The following is a 25,346-nucleotide window of genomic DNA, read 5'->3' as shown; positions in this document are numbered from 1 at the left end:
TTTCCCATATAACATTCTCTCCAACTCTTCACACATCGAAAACCCTACACACACTTACCAGGAACCCTCATCGAATCATACCGATAATGAAGAGATGTACATTACATCAAAATCATCGGGTCGTAATATCAAATTACACTCCTGGAAATTGAAATAAGAACACCGTGAATTCATTGTCCCAGGAAGGGGAAACTTTATTGACACATTCCTGGGGTCAGATACATCACATGATCACACTGACAGAACCACAGGCACATAGACACAGGCAACAGAGCATGCACAATGTCGGCACTAGTACAGTGTATGTCCACCTTTCGCAGCAATGCAGGCTGCTATTCTCCCATGCAGACGATCGTAGAGATGCTGGATGTAGTCCTGTGGAACGGCTTGCCATGCCATTTCCACCTGGCGCCTCAGTTGGACCGGCGTTCGTGCTGGACGTGCAGACCGCGTGAGACGACGCTTCATCCTGTCCCAAACATGCTCAATGGGGGACAGATCCGGAGATCTTGCTGGCCAGGGTAGTTGACTTACACCTTCTAGAGCACGTTGGGTGGCACGGGATACATGCGGACGTGTATTGTCCTGTTGGAACAGCAAGTTCCCTTGCCGGTCTAGGAATGGTAGAACGATGGGTTCGATGACGGTTTGGATGTACCGTGCACTATTCAGTGTCCCCTCGACGATCACCAGAGGTGTACGGCCAGTGTAGGAGATCGCTCCCCACACCATGATGCCGGGTGTTGGCCCTGTGTGCCTCGGTCGTATGCAGTCCTGATTGTGGCGCTCACCTGCACGGCGCCAAACACGCATACGACCATCATTGGCACCAAGGCAGAAGCGACTCTCATCGCTGAAGACGACACGTCTCCATTCGTCCCTCCATTCACGCCTGTCGCGACACCACTGGAGGCGGGCTGCACGATGTTGGGGCGTGAGCGGAAGACGGCCTAACGGTGTGCGGGACCGTAGCCCCGCTTCATGGAGACGGTTGCGAATGGTCCTCGCCGATACCCCAGGAGCAACAGTGTCCCTAATTTACTGGGAAGTGGCGGTGCGGTCCCCTACGGCACTGCGTAGGATCCTACGGTCTTGGCGTGCATCCGTGCGTCGCTGCGGTCCGGTCCCAGGTCGATGGACACGTGCACCTTCCGCCGACCACTGGCGACAACATCGATGTACTGTGGAGACCTCACGCCCCACGTGTTGAGCAATTCGGCGGTACGTCCACCCGGCCTCCCGCATGCCCACTATACGCCCTCGCTCAAAGTCCGTCAACTGCACATACGGTTCACGTCCACGCTGTCGCGGCATGCTACCAGTGTTAAAGACTGCGATGGAGCTCCGTATGCCACGGTAAACTGGCTGACACTGACGGCGGCGGTGCACAAATGCTGCGCAGCTAGCGCCATTCGACGGCCAACACCGCGGTTCCTGGTGTGTTCGCTGTGCCGTGCGTGTGATCATTGCTTGTACAGCCCTCTCGCAGTGTCCGGAGCAAGTATGGTGGGTCTGACACACCGGTGTCAATGTGTTCTTTTTTCCATTTCCAGGAGTGTATTTTACCTTCTACAGTGATCCATACTAAAATCGTTAATTATGTGTACCAATGGCTGAAGAACGTTAACTAGGCTGCTGGCAGCTCTCCCCAATAGGCGGCATATAAATTGCTGTTAAATAAAAAACGAACATCCTCTAAATGTATATTCTTATGGGCCATTTTTATTAGGCCTAACTATCTTCACAAATTTTAGTGTATTAAGGAGTATGGACCTCGATGTGACATTTTTGTCACAAAAAGTCGCGTTAACCGTTACACGACGAACACTCGAGCGACAAACGATGACTTTTAATCGTTGTAATAATAGCTGTAACTAATTTCTTATTAAACTTCCTCCTTAGTGACAAATACGAAATTTTTAACTTTGAAAGTACATCATCTTAGCCTCAGTCACAGTGGAACTATTTTGCGTCTACAAAATTTGATGTGCTTTGGTAAGACAAATATGATCTTCAAAACTAAACTTCCGATACGTAATAAAATGGAAGTTTACTAATTTTGGCTATTGGAGCGAGACGTGGACTTTTTATGTATTTAAACAATTCAAAAACTTGTAATTTTGTGTTTTTATTATTTTTTGATGTATCTGTGTCAGTGTAGGTTGTTAAAATTTTGTGTTTCAGAATTTTATTTGCGTGGTAAGGGTAGAAAGTTGTATATTGCTCCTTTGCTGACGAGACTCCACTAAATGCAATGCTAGTTAGGTTAACTACTCGAATGATGAAATATCTGAGGGACACTGAGATTTTTGGGATTGGTATTACGTCGTAAGTTTTCATTTTCTAATTAGCCCATCTTAATGTGATGATTATTGTTAAGGGGAGCCGGAGGTGGTCAAATCCAAAAAAAAAAAAAAAAAAAAAATACGATTTTTTTTTTGCTACCGAAAATTAATTGGAACACTCCTCTTTAATGTAAGCTTGGAATTATTGTTCTACTCGCCCTAGAAGTTGAGTTATTACCATTTTCCCCCACGCCTGCAGAGGAAAGGGGCGGCCGCTGAATGCATCTAATACCCTCTCGTGACTTCCTGGCGACCTGCTTGGGATTTTCTCGGCCTGTTACGCATACAGCGCCTTATGTTACGCATACAACGAGTGTGCAAAGGTTGGCTACATTGTTTTCTGTGAGAAATGAAGCGCTAAGAGCGCGGAACATCGTCTCTTTGCTGTTTACCGTTGCGAATTAGTTCAGTGTTGCGCCTGTTGCTGGTAGTATTATACTTCTTGTGTAATGCGTTGTTCTGGTTACGATGCCACGATTTATTAACCGTGTATATAAGAAGAGGAAGAACGTAGGAAAAAAAATTAACACTGATACCAAGTTGCGAAAAGCAGTGTGGGCATTGTTCCTTCATACTGCCTCTTCCAATGAATACCCTCAACACAGCCTGTGCCCAAAAGATTCCTGGTGCAAATATAATGCAAAAAAGGACTATGATCACAAACATGGTTTGCCAGCAGCTGTGATAAATGCAATAAAACCAATTTTTCATGACGTAGCACAGCCAGAATTGTTACACAAATGTCTACACGGAAAGACGCAAAATCCTAATGAGAGCGTAAACAATTTTATTTGGAAAGTGATTCCTAAAATGGTGTTTGTAAGCATAGAAACACTGATCTTTGGCATTTATGATGCAATAGGAACCTGCAACCAAGGGAACAGTGTGAAATGTGAAGTTCTGAAGGCATTAGCATTTACAGCTGGGGTTAACACTGTACGAGCACTAAGAAATATTGACAGAGAAAGGATAAGAGGAGCAGAAAGAACAGAAAGGCATATGAAGTATGATAGAACAACAGGCCAGAAAAGAAGATAGAAGAGGAAGATTTTGGAGGATGAAGAAGAAGACCCTGATAATCCATCCTATAGTGCAGGAATGTATTGAGAAACTTTGATAGCCATTTCCCCTAAATTAGAGTTTTTCGAATATAAGGAACATTTTCTCAAGATCCACTCAAGATAGAGAGATGAAATTTTTATACAGCACTCCTAGTGGTTAAACTTACATTATAACACAGCCATTTGGCAATATGTTCAGTAGTTTCATTTCAGTTTAATTATAAAGCAATTATTTGTAAAAAATTGGGTCATTAATAAAAAAAATAATTGGAAGGAAACTAGAGAAGATACTCCAGAATCCCTCTGTCATAACTGCAATACTAAACCACTCTATATGTAAAAAAAATCAAATTTTTCTATTTGGTAGTTTATTCATAAATGTTCCTCAAACTTAGTGATTTTAACATGGGCAGCATAGGCACCTCCGGCTCACCTCAATGTCCATGCACTCTTTACACAATGAGTTTTCAGTTTCATCCAGCACTATGGACCAAATATTGCCATCTAGACATTTTTCCGGTGCTCTTTTATTGCTCTGAAACTTTATGTGTGCTCATTCCTGACGTAAAACTGCAAAAGCTCTGTCATCTGCTAAGACCACATTTTTAATCTGCAGAATTGCTCCATGTGGAAGTACTTACATAGCTGAGTATTAACCAGTTCAGATTGCCAATTTATTGTCTGCAGATAAATCTGAACTCGTGTTTTTGAGAATTACAACTTACGAGGGCATTCCTAATCTTTTAGATCAAACCGAGATGGGAAATGCATGGCTTACATTGAGTTCTCTGAGATACGAGGCGTCTCGTTTAGGAGTGGTGTTTTTGCAATGAGGAACATGTTATAAGAGACAGAGTCATTCCGTCCGACAGCATTCCTACAGCCCTAGAGAAAACGCAAAATCAACAGTGAAAACATCCCACCTACCCTCCGAAAAAAAATCTACGTAAGAAAAATTTAATGCCTATCAATAATTAATGTAGGAAGTTAGCATAGTATGAGAGATAACTATCATATATAGATGACTTTGATATTAGTTTTAACAGAAATAAGACCTGTTTTTAGAGAAAATAACACAGAAAATGTAGAAATGGAAATACCATTGCACACTTTGGGACAAAGATCAAATGAACTTTTAGTTCACGATAAAAAAAATGGCTCTGAGCACTATGGGACTTAACATCTGAGGTCATCAGTCCCCTATAACTTAGAACTTCTTAAACCTAACTAACCTAAGGACATAACACACATCCATGCCCGAGGCAGGATTCGAACCTGCCACCGTAGCAGTCGCGCGGTTTCAGACTGAAGTGCCTAGAACCGCTTGGCCACACCGGCCGGCTCACGCTCATAGATCTATAATAATACTTGTGTATTACAATAAGTAATCTGCACATGTATAAATACAGGGTGTTTCAAAAATGACCGATATATTTGAAACGGCAATACAGACTAAACGAGCAGCGATAGAAGTGCACCGTTTGTTGCAATATGCTTGGGACAACAGTACATTTTCAGGCAGAGAAACTTTCCAAATTACAGTAGTTACAATTATCATCAACAGATGGCGCTGCGGTCTGGGAAACTCTATAGTACGATATTTTCCACATATCCACCATGCGAATCTTCTATGGGATGTATGTATTACACTTCGCAAATGGACATCGTCGACATTCAAGAAATGTTCAAATCAAACTATTAACTTGCATCATGAACACCGAATGAAAAATAGCGCATCATAGTGATCACAAAGATTTGTGCCATCAAGGTTGAAGGCGAATTCCTGGGGAGCTACAAACTGTGTAGGACGTACAGTTACGTATCCAGTCTTAAAGAATGCATATGGAACAATAATGGGAGTTATAAACCTTTCAGGAAGTTCAGCTAGGTGTCCATTCTTAAGAAGGGGTGATGTGAACTGATCGAATGTGATTGCATGCAACCAAATCTGAAATAGTCAGTCGTGGAGCTTATCGTGAAACTGGCTATCCTTAAAGGGGTAGTTAGAGGTAGTGCGACAATTTGTTTTATAGTCACGGAAAAAGCAAACATCCTGAGGCTAAATTTTTCCGTTGGTTTTAGGTGGTATGAATTGGAATGTCACACACGTTTCAGGAGGCATAATTTTGTCTGAAGTTATATGATTTTTATTCAAAGACGAGGAATGAAGTAAAAGCAAATTAATTTGACCAGCTATTGGCCAAAAGTAGTGTTTATACCATAGTTATAGTTATCTTACGTCCATTTTTTCACTCTTGCCGTGCGGTCTGAGGCGCCGTGTCACAGATTGCGCGGCCCCTCCTGACGGAGGTTCGAGTCCTCCCTCGGGCATGGTTGTGTGTGTTGTTCTTAGCATACGTTCGTTAAAGTAGTGTGTAAGTCTAGGGACCCATGACCTCAGCAGTTTGGTCCCTTAGGAATTCACATACACTTGAACAATTTTTTCACTCTTGCTTGCTTTGACGTAAATATCCCCTACTGCCCTTGCAAGATGATGCACATGAGAAAGAATCATGGGGGGCAGAGTACATCCAACTTCTCGCAGCACAATAAATAACTTACCAGCCAGTTTACCATCCAGATTATCATTTGTCTTGATTGTACATGAATGCGTTAAGGCATTGATATAAATTGATATTGATACAACTCTCTTGGTATCTTTAATGTCCAGTAATCCTTTGCTATGTATTTCCTTTTCAAATCCTGATCTATCGGAATTGGTAAAAAGTTCCTTACCAAACGATAGGAAAAGTTTATTTGTCTCATGCAAAAATTATTATGCCGATTCCGCAGTTTGATGGGCCTCGTGAAGCTGACGCTCTGTTTGAAATCTTACGTCTTCCAGTTCTGTAGCACTGTTTGAAACTATGCAGTCACCCACTCCTTCCCTTGAAATCTCTGTAGTTTGTGTCACGCGTAATTTGCCGTGTATAATATAGGAGGTCACTACCATGCACATCCGGTCAACCGTATCGTGCAGTCTTGAAAAATGCAAACACCAGTTTTTGTAAAAAGTGCCCCTTGTCCTTCCTTGAATATCCCTAGTTCTTCTTATGCACTACAACGTCATATTTCTGCGGAATTTTTCTAAATCTGTTCATAATTGTTCTTTTCTATGCTGCGGATGATCTTCCATGGACGTAATTATGTTTAATAGCCGGCCGCGGTGGTCTCGCGGTTCTAGGCGCGCAGTCCGGAACCGTGCGACTGCTACGGTCGCAGGTTCGAATCCTGCCTCGGGCATGGATGTGTGTGACGTCCTTAGGTCAGTTAGGTTTAAGTAGTTCTAAGTTCTAGGGGACTGATGACCACAGCAGTTGAGTCCCATAGTGCTCAGAGCCATGTTTAATACCCGTCCCTTGGACAAAGACCATCATTTGCAACGTTTCGTTGGAGATGAAATTTGAGGCTCCCTGTCAGACAAGAATGATGAACTACGTGGCTTGACACGTATTTCAGTATTAACTTCACTTGGTTAGCACGTATCGTCATTATTGTAATTATCATGCACAGTCGAGCGTATATGACATCACACATTCAATTGACTCATCTTGCAGAAATACTATTATTTCATCTGCCACTTCTTTCTCACTCTGCAAAATTCCTTGGGTTCCTTCCTGATGAAATGTCAACTTCGGATTACTGAAGGGTGTAAATACTTTGAATTTTATCGTAATGTATATCGTCTTTTCAGTGCACTGTCAATACGTTTGATAGTTCCTGATCTCCCTCTAAGAGAATTAATGTTAAAATGTCAGAGACGCATTATGATCTGAAGATGATCTGTGTAGATTGAAGCCGGCCACTACTAATAAATTAAATTGTTTTTTACCATCAGGGCTAATTTTTTCATTTGGTTCTTTAATGTTGGACAGTTTTCTCGAAGGAAGTCCTGAGATGTTAGGAGTCGACCTATCTAGATATTATGTGCCTTGATATAGAATGTGGTGGTCTGGTGCCTCACTCTAATAAAAAAAAAAGCTATATCCACTGGGATTATATGTAACTATAGAGCATGTTGTACTAACCCATATCTAGTAGCTATGATTATGTATCTGTAAGGCAGTGGAAACTATGTAAAACATCCAAAACGTCTACTTATCTTCTATGTTTCGCATGTCCAAAGCATTATGTAAAGAAATGTGCATTGTTATAAGTCGCAGCAGTACTGCATTTTATTACCAGTATACTTAGAAGATGAAAATAATCTACTAAACAGACTGCATACACTATGCCTGACAGTAACCAAGAGCATTCAGGAATTTTAATTTCACCTTTTATTTCCTGAATTTCTTAAGCTGATAGTAGTAGAGGTGTTAAACAAAATTTCTTTCATGTATCCTGTACCTGCAGTAAACACTCTCAAATCCATAATTTTTCAGCAGTTGCACGAACGTGTGATCGCTTTGCATTATTACTTAGACTAAATTCAGATATCGCCGGCCGCTATGGCCGAGCGATTCCAGGCGCTGCAGTCTGGAACCGCGCGACCGCTACGGGCGCACGTTCGAATCCTGCCTCGGGCATGGATGTGTGTGCTGTCCTTAGGTTAGTTAGGTTTAAGTAGTTCCAAGTTCTAGGGTACTGATGACCTCAGATGTTAAGTCCCATACTACTCAGAGCCATTTGAACCATTTTGAAATGCAGATATCGCGTGTTCCCCTTTTATATCCAGATTTTGTTTTGTATGCTATGTGAGCTCGATCTCTTCCATTTCCAGCTAACCACATACACTGCATTTGAAGGAGAAATTTCTTTACTGGTATCTGGCCTTATCCTGTTCGATACATTGCTTCTTTTTTTTGTGAACTGTGACATAACATTATTTGTGGGAACAGTAGCAGTTTCTGGTACATTTTTCTTAAGACTTGTGGAATAACAAACACACAATGTCCAGTATGTAAGAGTGGGAAGGTAAATCAGTCGTTTCCTTCTCTAAGGATCCATCAGCCTTACTTTAAACCCAAGTCATGCATCATATCTTCCCCTATACAAAACGAGCTACCCTTTTTTGAACTTTGTTCCACCAATCCTATCGGGTAACCATCCCATACCGTGCAGCAACACTCTAAAAGAGGACGAACAAGCATGGTGTAAGTATTCATTTTAGTAGATTTATTGCATCTTCTAAGTGTTCCGACAATAAAACAGTCCTTGGCTCGCCCTCACACACAATCGAAATTCAGTTGCAGGGGATAATCATGGTATTTTGCCTTGATTCTGTTTGTGTATAGATGTTATTTAGAGCACAAAGCACTAAGTAATGCGTAATTATTATAGGAGGAAGTATTGACGAGGGGATATACTCATAACGGAGACTGTACTATGTTTCAAACAGAGTTATCATATAAATTTTAGCCAGCTGCTATCAAGTATGACATGTTAAAATAAGTGCTATAATTGCTCTGCAGCTTGCCATTTGCCTACAGATATGGTGTTTTAAATGTTTAATTGTTTAATACATATTTCAAATTAGATCTGTTGAGAAGAGAGGAATTTTAAGATAATTGCACATGACAGTGATCGAAGACACAACCTCCCTGTTGCGTGCAGTGTGCAGCCGCGATGCTATCAATAGAGCGAGCATTAAATGTCACCGTTGCTTCATAGTACTACCGGGTGATCAAAAAGTCAGTATAAATTTGAAAACTTCATAAACCACGGAATAATGTAGATCGAGAGGTAAAAATTGAGACACATGCTTGGAATGACATGGGGTTTTATTAGAACCGAAAAAAAACAAAGTTCACAAAATGTCCGACAGATGGCGCTGGACAGCAAAACTTCAGTGACTGCTACCGTGACGGGTGAGAGGTACGCCGATATGTTGCAGAATAGCATCATCCCCAGCCTGGCTGATAAACACCTGTTGGAACGTACGATGTTTATGCAGGATGGCGCTCCACCCCAGTTTGCTAGACGCGTGAAAGATCACTTGCGCACGTCGTTTGGCGTTGATCGTGTGCTCAGCCGCCACTTTTTTCATGCTTGGCCTCCCAGGTCCCCAGACCTCAGTCCGTGCGATTATTGGCTTTGGGGTTACCTAAAGTCGCAAGTGTATCGTGATCGACCGACATCTCTAGGGATGCTGAAAGACAACATCCGATACCAATGCCTCACCATAACTCCGGACATGCTGTACAGTGCTGTTCAGAACATTATTCCGCTACTACAGCTATTGTTGAGGAATGATGGTGGACATATCGAGCATTTCCTGTAAAGAACATCATCTTTGCTTTGTCTTACTTTGTTATGCTAATTATTGCTATTCTGATCAGATGAAGCGCCGTCTGTCGGACATTTTTTGAACTTTTGCATTTCTGTGGTTCTAATAAAACCCCATGTCATTCCAAGCATGTGTGTCGATTTGTGCCTCTCTATCTACATTATTCCGTGATTTATTCAATTTTCAAATTTATACTGACTTTTTGAATACCCGGTATGTGTGGGGCCAGCTTAAAGGGCTCGGCTGAGCATTCGGGGTCCGTGGGCCAGGTTAAGGGAGGAAAAGAAAATATTCTGCACTGGTGCAGGATGGCAGGAGTGCCTGAGACAGACAAGGCAGTCGACAGCTGCCCTCGGCTCGGCTGTGTGCAACAGGCGCGTGGCAACCAGCGCGCAGTGGAATACTGCAGTAGGTATTGTCTCGAGGGGCCAGCGGCGTGGAGATGTGGTCACAGTTAAGAATACACTGTTGTGGCGGGCGGGCTTCACGCAGACCGCGGAAGAGGCTCTCCCACATTTCGTTTGTTTTAAATGGAGTCGTAAATGTTTCCTCCTCCCCTCTCCGGTGATAGGACCGTTGTTGTTCTCTACATAAATAAATCTTTCACGCAGGAGGATCGTACAAACATACCACCGTTTGAGTCTCGTACAGATTCCCGTATGGAGGACATAGTGATAGACATCCCTGGGGTTGTGCAGCAGCTAAATGGGTTGAAAATAAATAAATCGCCAGGTCCTGATGGGATTCCAATTCGGTTTTACAGAGGGTACTCTACTGCGTTGGCTTCTTACTTAGCTTGCATTTATCGCGAATCTCTCGCTCAACGTAAAATTCCGAGCGACTGGAAAAAAACGCAGGTGACGCCTGTATATAAGAAGGGTAGAAGGATGGATCCTCAAAATTACAGACCAATATCCTTAACATCAGTTTGTTGCAGGATTCTCGAATATATTCTCAGTTCGAATATAATGAATTTCCTTGAGACAGAGAAGTTGCTGTCCATGTATCAGCACGGCTTTAGAAGGCATCGCTCCTGTGAAACGCAACTCCCCTTTTTTCACATGATATCTTGCGAACCATGGATGAAGGGTATCAGACGGATGCCATATTCCTTGACTTCTGGAAAGCGTTTGTCTCGGTGCCCCACTGCAGACTCCTAACAAACATGTGAGTGGCTCGAAGACTTCTTAAGTAATAGAACCCAGTATGTTGGCCTCGATGGTGAGTGTTCATCGGAGGTGAGGGTATCATCTGGAGTGCCCCAGGGTAGTGTGGTGGGTCCGCTGTTGTTTTCTATCGACATAAATGATATTTTGGATAGGGTGGATAGCAATGTGCAGCTGTTGGCTGATGATGCTGTGGTGTACGGGAAAGTGGCGTCGTTGAGTGACTGTAGGAGGATACAATATGACTTGGACAGGATTTGATTGGTGTAAAGAATGGTGGCAAAAGCTTAAATAAAGATAAATGTAAATTAATACAGATGAATAGGGAAAAGAATCTCGTAGTGTTTGAATACTCCGTTAGTAGTGTAGCGCTTGACACAGTCACGTCGATTAAATATTTGGGCGTAACATTGCAGGGCGATATGAAGTGGGACAAGCATGTAATGGCAGTTGTGGGGCAGGCGGATAGTCGTCTTCGGTTCATTGGTAGAATTTTGGGAAGATGTGGTTCATCTGTAAAGGAGACCGCTTATAAAACACTAATACGACCTATTCTTGAGTACTGCTCGAGCGTTTGGGATCCCTATCAGGTCGGATTGAGGGAGGACATAGAAGCAATTCATAGGCGGGCTGCTAGATTTGTTCCTGGTAGGCTTGATCATCACGCGAGTGTTACGGAAATGCTTCAGGAACTCGGGTGGGAGTCTCTAGAGGAAAGGAGGCTTTCTTTTCGTGAATCGCTACTGAGGAAATTTAGAGAACCAGCATTTGAGGCTGACTGCAGTACAACTTTACTGCCACCAACTTACATTTTGCAAAGATAAGATAAGACAGATTAGGTCTCGTACAGAGGCATATAGGCAGTCATTTTTCCCTGATTCTCTTTGGAAGTGGAACAGGGAGAGAAGATGCTAGTTGTGGTACGAGGTACCCTCTGCTACACACCGTATGGTGGATTGCGGAGTATGTATGTAGATGTAGATTTAGATATAGATTTGGCGAACAGGGTGGGCAGTAATCTGCAGTTGTTTGCTGATGATGCCGTGGTGTACGGTAAGGTATCGCTTTTCGGTCCTTTGGTTACGTTAAACCTCCGTTGAAAACTTCGTCTTGTTGCAACAACACTGTGTTCTAGGCGGTGGAATTCCAACACCAGAAAAATCCTCTGTTCTAAGGAATAAACCATGTTGTCCACAGCACACTTGCACGTTGTGAACAGCACACGCTTACAGCAGAAAGACGACGTACAGAATGGCGCACCCACAGACTGCGTTGTCTTCTATATCTTTCACATCACTTGCAGCGCCATCTGTTGTTGAAAATTGTAACTACTGTAATTTCGAAAGTTTGTCCGCCTGAAAATGTACTGTTGTCCCAAGCATATTGCAACAAACGGTGTATTTCTATCGCTGCTCGTTTAGTTTTTATTGCCGTTTCAAATATATCGGTCATTTTTGAGACACCCTGTAGATAGTCGTTTTTCCCTCGCTCCATTTGCGAGTGGAACAGGAAACGAAATGACTAGTAGTGATACAGGGTACCCTTAGTCACGCACCGCACGGTGGCTTGCGGAGTATCTGTGTAGATGTAGACTACACCAGGTGGTACAGCAGGACCCCATAACAGAAGCCTATGGTAAAAATGGAACCAGGGACTATCAGTGTAATTTGTTTAAGCACCTACCGAGTGTAATTGCTGCGAAACAAGATTTTAATTCGTTTTAATAAAAATAACTCTGCGCTTCCGCAGTGCAAATGTTACATAGCAAGAGTGTACTTAACAAGCTACAACAATGAGTGAGAGGAAAGGGTATTGTGCGAGTCAGTTTCTATTCTGTTTGGAGGTGGCAGATATCTGGTGACTATTAACGTTGATAATTTACCATTCACGATGATGCACAGAGCACAAACCCCGAGTCCATCCGATGACAAGGCTGCCGGGACGCAATTCATGAGTGGTGGGGGCAGGGGATGAGCAAATACAGTGCTGTGGAAAATCGAAAAACTATTTTGAATTGAGGGTGGTGGGGAGAATCCTTAGACACTTTACATATCCACCACCTTAGGCACCCATGTTGTGTTGTAGTATCAGAGTGCCGCCTTGGATCATAAATTATAATAACTGATTGGTAAATATCAGTGAAAAGGTTAATGAATTAGAGGATAAGGAAAAGGGTAGCCCTAATTGGAAAATAAGTATGATTCAAAATAAACATTGAATAACGGGATAGAGGGACGAAAGTTTGGAAATTTGTGGTAAGGTCTTATGGGACCAAACTGCTGAGGTCATCGGTCTCTAAGCCTACACCCTACTTAATCTAACTTAAACTAACTTACGCTATGGACAACACAGACACACCCATGCCCGAGGGAGGACTCGAACCTCCGACGGGGGGAGCCGCACGGACCGTGGCAAGGCGCCTGAGACCGCGCAGCTATCCAGCACGGCAGAGGGATGAGGGAAGAAGACAGGGAGGTAATAAATTATAGCAATAAGTGAAAGCGTAGTCCTAATTTGGTAATCAATTAGATCCTAAATAAACACAGCCCAAGAGTCCTGCTAGGAGGAGGGAAGTGGGGACAGGAGATGGCGACGGGAGGGGGGAAGCATCTAGGCCCCGAAAGTCAGCATCCCAACCAACAGCATAACAGCCCGCCGTTAATACATCAACTAATTGGCCTAGATGGATAGCAGAAGAGGAAGAAGGAGGAGGAGGGAGGTCATAAATCATCTCGGACTCTCATGAGTTAGACATAGACGGCAGAAACTGCACCAGTAATGTCGCAGCCACCATAATATTACAATCAAGGAATCCGTGAGATGTAGTGCAAATCAGTTCTACGACATACTTATAGCCACAGGTTCAAGGAGCTACACACAAAACCTAGAAAAACAGGAACCAGACTTATAAACTTAGTGGGATGCGCTTTATTTACTTCAGCTAATCTACCATTGTGGATGTCAACATGAAGGCATCTAATTATTATCCATCAAAGTGCACTCAGGTATTTACATAAGAAGTTTGTAGACCACCTGCGGCATGTAATAAGATTGATGGCCAAGTTACTACACAGGTGTACCGGACACGGATTTCGTTGCTAACTTAAAGAATCAAGCCTTTCAGGAATGGACACAGATATAGAAAATCTTATAACAGTCGAAAGGGAAACTTTACACATGAAGACGTTCAAACGTTCCGTCAAAAACTAGGTTTGCACAGGTGAAACTGTTTAGACGACTCATTATAGCTACAGTAACTACAGGGAGAGGCACAGAGAAGCGCCCCCGAGAAAATTTCCAACATTTTGAAACCATTTGTGGCAGCATTAACGGAGGAAATAAAGACCTACAGTTACTTCCAACAGTTTGCATCATAAAGAGCTACAGTTACTTCCGACTGGTTGCATCACGGCTGTCATCTTTCGCACCTAAAAAGAACAAAAGCTCAGGCATCTCAATATTGCGAAAAACATCCAAATGACAAACCATGTTTTAATAGGTTGTTTCATATGTGAAACACATTGGCATAACCTCATCTAGGACTTGTAACAGAACTGTTTCGGCAGCTGTCCACAGCGGATTATGTCAGTATTTGTGTATTTCTGCTGGATATAAAAATAATGCAAAGATATAGGAAAATTCATTCCAGAGAGATCCCCATACTCAGCAACCGTCTCATAAACTGTTGTCTCATGAATGGTTCTTCGTTCGTGGAGAACAACAATTACGTAGAACTATTTGAAAGAAATTTCCAGCATTTGACCGTAAATTACTGTTCATTTTTCACACAATCGTGATTTCGGCGTTATAGCCATTCGCAAGTACATGTTGAAATGTTACAGTGTACCTGACGTTTCTATGGGACGTTTCATTGTCGTATGGCAGGATATGCGTGCATATGGAGGATACATAATATGGCTGACATTGTGCATTGTCAATAAGCATTAACACACAGTACGGTGTATTTGATAGCCAATAAATTGATGTAACACTCACGAATTCAGGTCACAGCAATGTATTGGCTGTTAAATACAACATATTCCGTGTAAAGGGTTATTTGCTGGGCACAGTGTCAGTTCTATTATGTATTCTCGATGTGTAATCGTATACTGTAATTGACAACCAGTCTATAAGACAAGAAATATGTTTATTCGACGATGACACGTCACCTAGACAAGTCAAATACACTGTAACGTTTCAACATGAACTTGAGAATGACTATAAAGACGAAATCATGATTGTCTGAAAAATGAACAGTAATTTACATTCAAAGGACGGAAATTTTGTTTTAAAAAAATGTTGCCTCGTCAGTAGCAAAAATTATGACAACATGGACAGGGGTGAACAATCAGTGCCAAGCAAGAGGGATACCATCGATCTTTTCAAGAGAATTTTTTTTTATACCGTTGATTCAGCAGCTGTCTGCCTGTGCAATCTCCATGGGCCTTCGTATAAACAAGAGATTCTAGCATGATGTATATGGGGGACTGTTTTCAGTGTCTGCAAATAATTATTCCTCATTGTTATTGTGATATGCTAAATTTAATAATAGCTTGAATTATCCCATTTCAGTTGTAAAGACTGTATCATGTATTTTAAGTAGTAAGAGTTTAATTTAAAATGCCTATGTTCACTATGTTGTATAGAATAAGTATATGTAAATTCTCACTCTCCTTGGATAAGTGGCTAACGTTAAAGGCCAAGTAAATTAAAAGAAAAGAGAACTAGAGCTAGACCTGGCCACAGCAACAATTGAGTGTCCTCTGAATGGTGGGGGATGAGGACACAGCGGGCAAACTGAGGTCTTGTGTTATCCTTTTGAAAGAAAAAGTCACAGAGAGGCATCGGTGTGGAACACGTCAGATATGTAAGGACTACTGTACAAGTTAACTGCTATGCATCACATTCCATCACACCATGTGTGTGGCTCGAGTGAAGATGTCGAATGCCATCTGGCAAGGTTCGTTCTCCTCGGAAAATCTGCATCCAGATACTTTCAGCGAGATGCTGTACGGAAAACCAGGAATAATCTGAAAAGTTACGTGATGTTACTCATGTCTTCAATGTTGATCAAAAGGAGAGAATTAAATCCCCTTTATGGACATCCCGAATAATTTTTTCCCAGTCCGATGCACGTATGGTTCTACTATAAATTTGCGACATATTACCTTTTCACTCGCGTCTGACCGACCTAACGTGTCGCCTGTAACGACCTCAATTTCGAAGAGAGGCAAATTACTTTTCCCCACCATTGTGCGACTTATTACCTAGTATTCTGAGTGCAATGGGCCATGTAAGACGAAGTGTGAGCCAAAACACGCCTGATGAAAGTGTAATGGAAAAGCGGGCACGCCAACACAGAATCATTCCGTCCCCGCTTAAGTGCTCTTTCAATTATAAAACAGTTTCTCGTTAACCGCTGTTCGTGGAGGACGGTTTAGCATGCAGAGTGAAAAATGACGTGCGACTGTGGCGTTATTCTCTGAAAACCTACAATTATCTACGACATCGTAGCTCATTAAATAAAAACTCTGCACCTTCACTTACTCTGTCACACGCAGAGGAGTCATATTCTCGTTGAAAATAGACTTCCTGCCGACAAGTATGTTCATTTTTGATTTACCGTATACTGCTGCGCGTATTAACTATGTAATATTGATTTTTTCACATAAGTGATCTTACTGAGATAAAAATATGTGCAAGTCCATTTAAAATTAAAGCGAATTTAAAAGAATATAAAAAACTAGTAATTAATTACAGTTACTAGGAGATCATGGTTAAGAGCGAGAACATATTGATGAGGAATAAGACTGGAAAGTAATATAGACTACTGAACATCTTACGTCTCTCCCTTGCTGTCTTCGATATTCAGGTTTGTATTATTCGATCTGAATATTGCAGAGTAGTAGTTGCGTTTCCATTTTAGTTTTCTCTCAGAAGGTATGCGTAACTGTTCGGTGGAACTAACGGTTTTCTTCAGAACTCCTTATTCGTGTTTTATCACTTTTACAACTGAAAACGTATCCAAAAGAGTCACAAGTCAGAACCACAACATTTGTCTGTTGTCAGTAGTTTTATTATGACTGTTTTCCTTATCATGTTTTTCTCCTATTTAAAGACTTGTATGTTATGTTTCGAACAAATCATATTCAATTCCTGAATCGTGAAGCATTACCCTTATACATCTTAGCCATCCTTAATAAGAAAAATGTGATGCGTGCAGACATGAGGAGCTTAGAACAAGACAGATACTTCAAAAGTTATGAACTTAATAAACATGATTCAAAATAATGTTAAAATAACTACCGCTTTATTCTACTTTCTAGAGATACTGGTATAAAGAAAGAAAATGTTTGAAAGTACATTTCCACCAGGAGCTGACAATCCTCTCTCAGTCATATGTCGAGATAGAAAACCTCAGCATCCAGGAAAAGGAAGAATACGGTACTAAACCGGTATTCATTTCAAATGATTTACAGGAAGTGCACAAGATTAAAATTATGAGGGATGGCTGTGGGCTGGGATCTCATTCCTACTGATCACGTAACCAGTTTCTTAACCACTGTGTCAATTCTTTCCGATGGTAGCATGGCATCACTTGACACCCTGGGTGCGGAACTTGAGCTCACGATAAGATCTGAAATAATGTCTCTGCTCAGAAATAACCTTTTAGGGACCGATCGCGAACCGGTGGAAAACAGTTCTTTTATTTAAATTAAAGGTCATTAAGTTTGCTCCAGAGCTCCTTAGGTGCAGCATAAAATGAAAATAAGTAGGCGGAATAAATGCTATTGACTCAACTAGGTGACACTGTAGCTTATAGTTACTAATCGAAGTCTTCACTTTAAGGAATTTTCTTTCCCTGCCTAAAAACTGTTGAGATAGCAAACGCAAGCTAGTAGCCAATGCACAAAGTGCTTCACTAATGTCTGACTAAACGAGGAAGTAAGTTCATTTCCTATGCCTATTGCTTCTTGAGTCTCGATAATTGACTTTGAATATGGAGTTCGCTACATAAAATGCTTCATGGAAACATCTAAGTTTCACACTGACTCCTCTAGCAACATCTGCAAGTTTCGACAAAGCGACCGCCAACCTGTCTGTGCTGTGTCCCAATACGAAAGTCTTCACTCCACCAACTCTGAGGCACGAACTGTCTTTCATTCCGAAACAACAACTCTTATACAAACATTTCATACTGTTTGTTCCCCCACTACCGTAGTTACTTAGCTTATCACTGGCTGTTGCTTTTACTGCATCCCTTCCATCAGCGTCCACACTAGTGACATTTATAAATACAACGCAAAATTTACAATTTTCGAATATATTAGCCCACTTACACAAATAATATCTTGTAAGAAGCGCAACAAACGCAAGTTAATTTGATATTATACACTGTATAAGTATTCATTTATTTCGTATGTAATATTAAATTAATAGTCCGCAACATCAGACTTAGTCTTTTCGTATACGCTAAATTAAAGCACAAGAAATTATAGATTAGCTTACTTACAATGAGTGCTACAGTTGGTCATTTAATCTATCTGTACCTTTTCGTGAAATTAGAACTAAGGTAAGATATTTACACAAGAATTCTCCACAGTCCTTATTTTCGCGTATTGGGTGGTTGATGGGGCAATGAGGTTCCTAATCGTGCATGCCGAGGTGTATTTTCTTATGTTATTCTGTGTATCTGAGCAGAATTTCCGTTTCTATGTTGGAAGCTTGTAATCTTACATTTACACTACCTGATCAAAACTGTCCGGACGGCTATGAGTAACATTAATATTGGGTGCCAACACCCTTCTCCTTTGTGACAGCTTGAACTCTGTCGGGGTCGCCTCCAATGAGGTGTCTGCATGTCTGTGGAAGAATGGCACCTATTCTCCCTCCAGAGCCGAAAGAGCAGATGATAGTGAAGTTGGACGCTGGGGTCCGTAGAGAAGCCGACGTTTTAACTCATCCTAGAAGTGTTCTATTGGGGTTAAGTCTGGACTCAGCGCAGACCAGTCCATTATAGGAATAGTATTACCTACAAACTATTGCTTCACAGATGATGCCTTATGCCCCTACTACACCCAGTTCATAATGCTGTAAAATGTGTTATTAATCCTTAGACGTTTAGCGTCTTCTTAAGCACAACATGGTGACCACACACTAATCAAGGAAAACACCCCATACCCTAACACAACCTCCTCCACCCTCCACTGTTGGCACGGCACATGACGGCAGGTACCTATCTCTAGGTATTCGCAAAACCTGAACCCTACCATCAGATGCACACAGGGTATAGGGTCATTCATCACTTCAAATAACGAGTTTTCAGTCATCAACTGTCGCTTTTACACTAATTCAGCGTCGCTTAGCGTTGACTACAGAAATATATGGCTTATGAGGAGCTGCCTGACCATTCTAACCCATTCTTTTTAACTGCCTACACGCAGCCATTGTGGTAGTTAGACGGCTGGTTGTACTTGGGAACTCACGAGTGATTACTTTTGCTTATCTGATGTGACGTTTTACAGCCGCTTTCCCCAATGATAGATGGTCCCAGTCCATGAGCGCATGAGGTCTGGTCTTACTTTAGCTGTGGTTGTTCCTTCAGGTTTTCACTTGGCACATCACCAACATTCGGTTAGGGAAACTTTAGAAGAGTTGAGGTGTCCCTGATGGATTTGTTACTCAGGTCACTTCTAATGACCATTCCAAGCTCTAAGTCACTGAGTTCTCCGGACCGACCACTTCTGTTGTTAGTCTTTCTCTACTGACAACACAATAATCCCGACTCCTTTTCTACTGGAAGGTCTGCCTCTCCTGACATTAAATCTCTAGATCTCTGCGCTGTGCCATGCAAAGAATCGTGTCCCCACCTAGCAGAATTGCTCTGCTGAAAGAACGAACTGCATGTAAACAAAGCAAAGTTTCTCAACATAAAACACAACATATTTCGGATTCGCATATTTTTCGCAATGCAGTTGTTCTCAAATGAACCCGCCAGGTTAGCCGAGAGCGCTAATGCGCTGCTTCCTGGACTCGGGTAGGCGCGTCGCCCATGGAGCGAATCCTCCCAGTGGATTAACGGCGCCGGCCCGCGTGCCAGCCATCCTGGATGTGGTTTTTAGGCAGTTTTCCACATCCCACTACGTGAATACCGAGCTGCTCCCCACGTCCAGCCTCAGTTACACGACTCGCAGACATCTGAAAACGTTCACACTATTCCATGGATTACACTAGATGCAGACAGCTGGGGTTCACTAATTCCGTCCTGGGGGTACGGGGTGGCAGCAGAAAGGGATTCCATCCACCCCTTAACGTTAACATTGCCAAATCCGTATCTAACCATGCCAACCCTGCGAAACCGCAGGATAAAGGCACAAGCTAAAGGAGAAAAAGAAGAAGAAGAAGTTGTTGTCAAATGATTGCAGGGCAACTATTGACAAAAAATACTTGAATATTTCAAATTGTAAGTCTCACATGACAGCCTGGCGATGACGTTGTTTTCTTTTCATTATTCTTAATGTTTATTAGAGTACTTCAGAGCTGAGTAAATTACAATCCGTTGTTTGAAGGTTTTGCAGTGAATTAAGATTGGGAATTGCGACTTGTAATCTGACGGCAGCAGAAATTTGCTGTCTGAAATTTCTGCCATATTTCGATATGCGACTTTCAGTCATCTGTAGAGGTATTTCAGAATCTTGTGTTATCATTCCCATTCCAGAAGATCGTGCACATGTCTTTTATTATCTTCAAAAGGACTAAATTTTTTTATTGCCAGTGAAGATTCATTTAACAGTCTACCGTGTAATTTAAAGGTATTCAAATAAATATTATTTTTCGCCCCCCCCCCCCCCCCACAAGCAGACAATCGTGTTGGCATCTACATCAGACCCACGGAAAGAAAAAAAAAACTGAAAGGTGAGTCATATGCTGCGCTACTGTAGAACTTTCTTTATACAAACTAAGCAAAGCTGCCTCCCATGCTACGTTTTACTTTATGCATACAGAATTGGAAACCACAGATTTGGATTCGCATTTGTTTTCGCTATGCAGTTCTTCTAAAACGTTTGGATTCAATCCCATGTCACTTACGCGACCTGCATGTCCCTAACCAGTTATCCAGTCCCTAAAAGGGGAGTTACAATGTAACATGGAATCTTAGCCACGTTTCGTCTGTGGCGCGTCCCCACGTAACTGAGAGGTGAATGATAGGTTAAAAGGCAGAGTGAAAAAAGATCATCTAGTTTGGATTCGATCCTACAATCTTTTGGTTCGTATCCAGACTTTTACAGCTAGACAATGCCGGATACGAATTTGGCCACGCTTTGTGATCTCTCACGGCACTGCTATTGTCTCGAGTTCTGGCTGCCTTTCAGTAGGTGGTTAGTCCGCCCCCGGTATCTGAGTGGTCAGCGCGACAGACTGTCAATCCTAAGGGCCCAGGTTCGATTCCCGGCTGCGTCGGAGATTTTCTCAGCTCAGAGACTGGGTGTTGTGTTGTCCTAATCATCATCATTTCATCCCCATCGACGCTCAAGTCGCCGAAGTGGCGTCAGATCGAAAGACTTGCACCAGGCAAACGGTCTACCCGGCGGGAGGTCCTCGTCACACGACATTATTATTATTAGTACTAGGTGGGTCAAATGGGTCTGAGCACTATGGGACTTCACTTCTGAGTTCATCAGTCCCCTAGAACTTAGAATTACTTAAACCTAACTAACCTAAGTACATCACACACATCCATGCCCGAGGCAGAATTCGAACCTGCAACCTCAGCGGTCGCGCGGTTCCAGACTCCGGCCGGCTCAGTAGGTGGCAATGACGTCAATTTCAGTACTTAATTTTTAATTCTTCATAGTTCCGACAGTTTGTATGAAACAATAGGAAATTAAATACAAAAAATCTTCTTCGTGAATCAGTTAATCTTTTAGTGAAAACCGGATCAAAATCCCTGCAGCAGTTTCTGAGATACAGACGGACGCGATGAGGCGACTTCAGTATACATATAGAGACAAGGGAAAAAGAAGGGAAATTATTTACGACCGCGACGTGGAATTCATTTTGGTACAAAGGTGAGTTCGGTGCTGTAACAGTAACTTAGGGCGTCATCAGATAACTACGCCGCCGCCGGCTCAGTTTAATGAGTTTCCTATCCCGGGGATAAACTGCGTCGTCATACTCCGGCTCCGCCCGGGAGGAATCGATATGCAGTGCTGGGCGTGACCTCTGGTGACCCAGGTCGCGGCGGGCGTGCGCTGTGCCACCTGCTCCGGACGCGCTGTCTGCGGCCTGCGGCTGTCCGCGCTTCCCACACCGCAGATCGCAGCCACAGCTCTGTCTGTCACTAGCATGCTAACTTACTGTCAGAGCATGACAGCTGCATTAAAAATATTATTTAGTAAAACATTATCTGATGTAGAAAAAGTTGCAAGACAACCAGGGTGAAGTGCTGTCAGCAAATACATAAAAAGAAGCAACAAAATTCACACACACACAATCTGCGTCCCCAGACTCTCTCTCTGTGCATCTGCTGCTTCCCATCTGTCCATACCCTCATCCCCCTGAGGCCATCTCCTCGTGGTATCGTCTACTCCTCACTCCCTTTATTTCCTCCTTCTCGTCTCACTGTCCATCTTCTCCTCCTATCTCTGTCTTCCCGTCTCCTCATTCCTTTCTCCATTTATATACTAAGATGGTATCTGTTCTTTCTCTTCTTCCCCCATCTCTCTTTCCATCTCCTTCTGTTTCCTCGCTCCATCCACTTCCTATCCTTTTCTCCCTCTGTCCATCTCCTCCTCTCCCTCTCTCTTTCCATCACCATTTCCTTTCCATCTCCCCCTCTCCCTCTCTCTGTCCATCCCCTCCTCCTGTCTCTCTCTTTCCATCACATGTCCGAAAGAACAGATACCATCGGTGATCATGCAGCTCGTTAGAATGAAATTACAATGAAATGAACACCCTTGCCGGCCGCACTGGTCCCGCGGTTCTAGGCGCGCAGTCCGGAACCGTGCGACTGCTACGGTCGCAGGTTCGAATCCTGCCTCGGGCATGGATGTGTGTGATGTCCTTAGGTTAGTTAGGTTTAAGTAGTTCTAAGTTCTAGGGGACTGATGACCACAGCAGTTGAGTCCCATAGTGCTCAGAGCCATTTGAACCATTTTTTTGAACACCCTTAGCTGCTTACAGGCGTTGACATACGTCAACGAGGAGAGATGAAACTGTGTGTCCCGACCGGGACTCGAACCCGGGATCTCCTGCTTACGTGGCAGACGCTCTATCCATCCGAGCCACCGAGGACACATAGGATCGCGCGACCTGAGGGGTTTAAATCTGGCACGCCTCCCGCGAAACCCACATTCTCAACGTGTTGTCCCGCACTACATTCGTAGTGGCCCCGCCCATTATACTCATTATTCGCGGCGCGTTGCCGATTCCCGTAACAGTTTGGGCTCTGTTTGTGCATTCGCGCAGAAGAAGATGGTCAAGTGGCCGGTGAGCCTTAACTATATATATACTAAGATGGTATCTCTTCTTTCGGACATGTTCTTAGTATATAAGTAGTTAAGGCTCACCGGCCACTTGAGCATCTTGTTCTTCTCTGCAAATGCACAAACAGTGCCTGAACTCTTACGAGAAACGGCGAGTAATAAGTATAATGGAAGGGGGCACTACGAATGTAGCGGGGGACAATACGTTGAGAATGTGGGTTTGGCGGGAGGCGTGCCAGAGATAAATCCCTGCAGTCGCGCTATCCTCTGTGTCCTCGGTGGCTCAGATGGATAGAGCGTCTGCCATGTAAGCAGGAGATCCTGGGTTCGAGTCCCGGTCGGGCTACACAATTTCATCTGTCGACGTTGACGTATGTCAACGCCTGTAAGCAGCTAAGGGTGTTCATTTCATTGTCATTTCTTTCTCTATTCATTTCCTCCTCCACCCTCACTCTATCCATCTCCTCTTCCAATATCTCTCTTTCCATCTCCTTCTCTTTCCTCGCTCCATCCATTTCCTTTACTTTCCTCCCTCTGTTCACCTCTTCTCCCATCTCTCTCTTTCCATCGCCTTTTCTTTTTCATCTCCTCCTCTCCCTCTCTCTGTCAATCCCCTTCTCCTGTCTCTCTCTTTCCATGACATCTTTCCTTTCTCTGTTTGTTTCCTCCTTCTTACCTTTCCATCCATCTCCTCCTCCACCTTCTCTGAGTCTATCTTCTCCTCCACCATCTGTTAGTCCATCTCCTCCCTCTCTCTGCTCATATCTTCTTCTTCCCTCTACTCTGTCCATCTCTCACTCATTGTGTCCATCTCCTCCTACCCAACATTTGCTTCCATGCCCTACTCCCCCCTCTCTGTCTGTCTATATCTTCCTTCCCCCTACAGTCTCCACGTTATCACCCCAATAGCAGACTTCTGGCCCTTATACCCACAGTCTTTCCAGATCTAAGTCTGGTTGCAAGCTATCCAGGCGCTGAGGAGGATTTTTTTCCCACAGCTTTGCCAAAAAACACACACGCCACATAAATTTAACGTATTTCACACATATTTGTACACATGTTCACCTGTATCCTTACCGCCCTGCCGAATTTCGTCCTGAAATTTTGTTTTCACGCAACTCGGCCTGTATGATTTCATATCTCCTGAGCAATGTACGTACAGTGACATGTTTTTGCCGGCCGCGGTGGCCGAGTGGTTCTAGGCGCTCAGTCCTGCTACAGTCACAGGTTCGAATCCTGCCTCGGGCATGGATGTATATGATGTCCTTAGGTTAGTTAGGTTTAAGTACTTCTAAGTTCTATGGGACTGATGACCACAGATGTTAAGTCCCATAGTGCTCAGAGCCAATTGAACCATTTTTTGAACATGATTTTGCAGGTACATATAGCGGTATATTTGGATATTGCGTGCGAAATGTATTGCGAATAGAGTAGATGGTGAAACAAATCAAAACGCCATGCACGATGCGGCCGTTTTACAGGCATCCCAGTGTTTATATCTGCTGAACTGTGTGTCGTACGATGATCTCATTTTGCAGATATATTCAGCGGCATATGTGAATATTGTCTGTAATTTTTTTTGCAGATAGAGTTAATTGCAAAGAAATAATAAATTTAAACGTCGAGAATGATGCGGCATTTTTCACGCATCTCAGACTTTATGGCGTCATAACTCCAGAAGTACGTGTCATACAATGGTATAACTTTGTAGGTTCGTTCAGTGGCATATGCGAATACTGTCTGCAAAATGTGTTGTCAGTATAGTTTGTAGTAAAGAAGTAATAAATTAAAATGTCATGTCTGACGCAGCATTTTGAAAGCCGACCCCTTTGATAGGCAGGTGGTTCTTACCCCTACAGCGATTCTCTCCAGACAGTAAGCAAAATAAGTACCGAGTTTAATTAAAAGCGGTTCAGAGATGTAAGAGGAGATATGGAACATATCATACGTACGTACATACACATAGAGGGTAACAATTATTGCACTACAGGAAATGAAGTCGTCATAACTTCTGAACGGTTTGCATTAGAACATTCAAACTGAAACGATTTGCCGCGGGACAT

General features: G+C 42.9%; 1 non-coding gene across 1 annotated transcript; it reads right to left on the bottom strand.

The window, feature by feature from the left end:
• Window positions 1–23,018: 23,018 nt before the first annotated feature.
• Window positions 23,019–23,093, bottom strand: Trnat-cgu (transfer RNA threonine (anticodon CGU)). Its single transcript has one exon. It is a non-coding gene; the product is annotated as a tRNA-Thr (tRNA).
• Window positions 23,094–25,346: the final 2,253 nt, after the last annotated feature.

This window comes from Schistocerca gregaria, chromosome X (assembly GCF_023897955.1).
Source record: "Schistocerca gregaria isolate iqSchGreg1 chromosome X, iqSchGreg1.2, whole genome shotgun sequence".
Classification (NCBI taxonomy): domain Eukaryota; kingdom Metazoa; phylum Arthropoda; class Insecta; order Orthoptera; family Acrididae; genus Schistocerca; species Schistocerca gregaria.
This window is presented reverse-complemented; position numbering and strand designations above follow the sequence as displayed.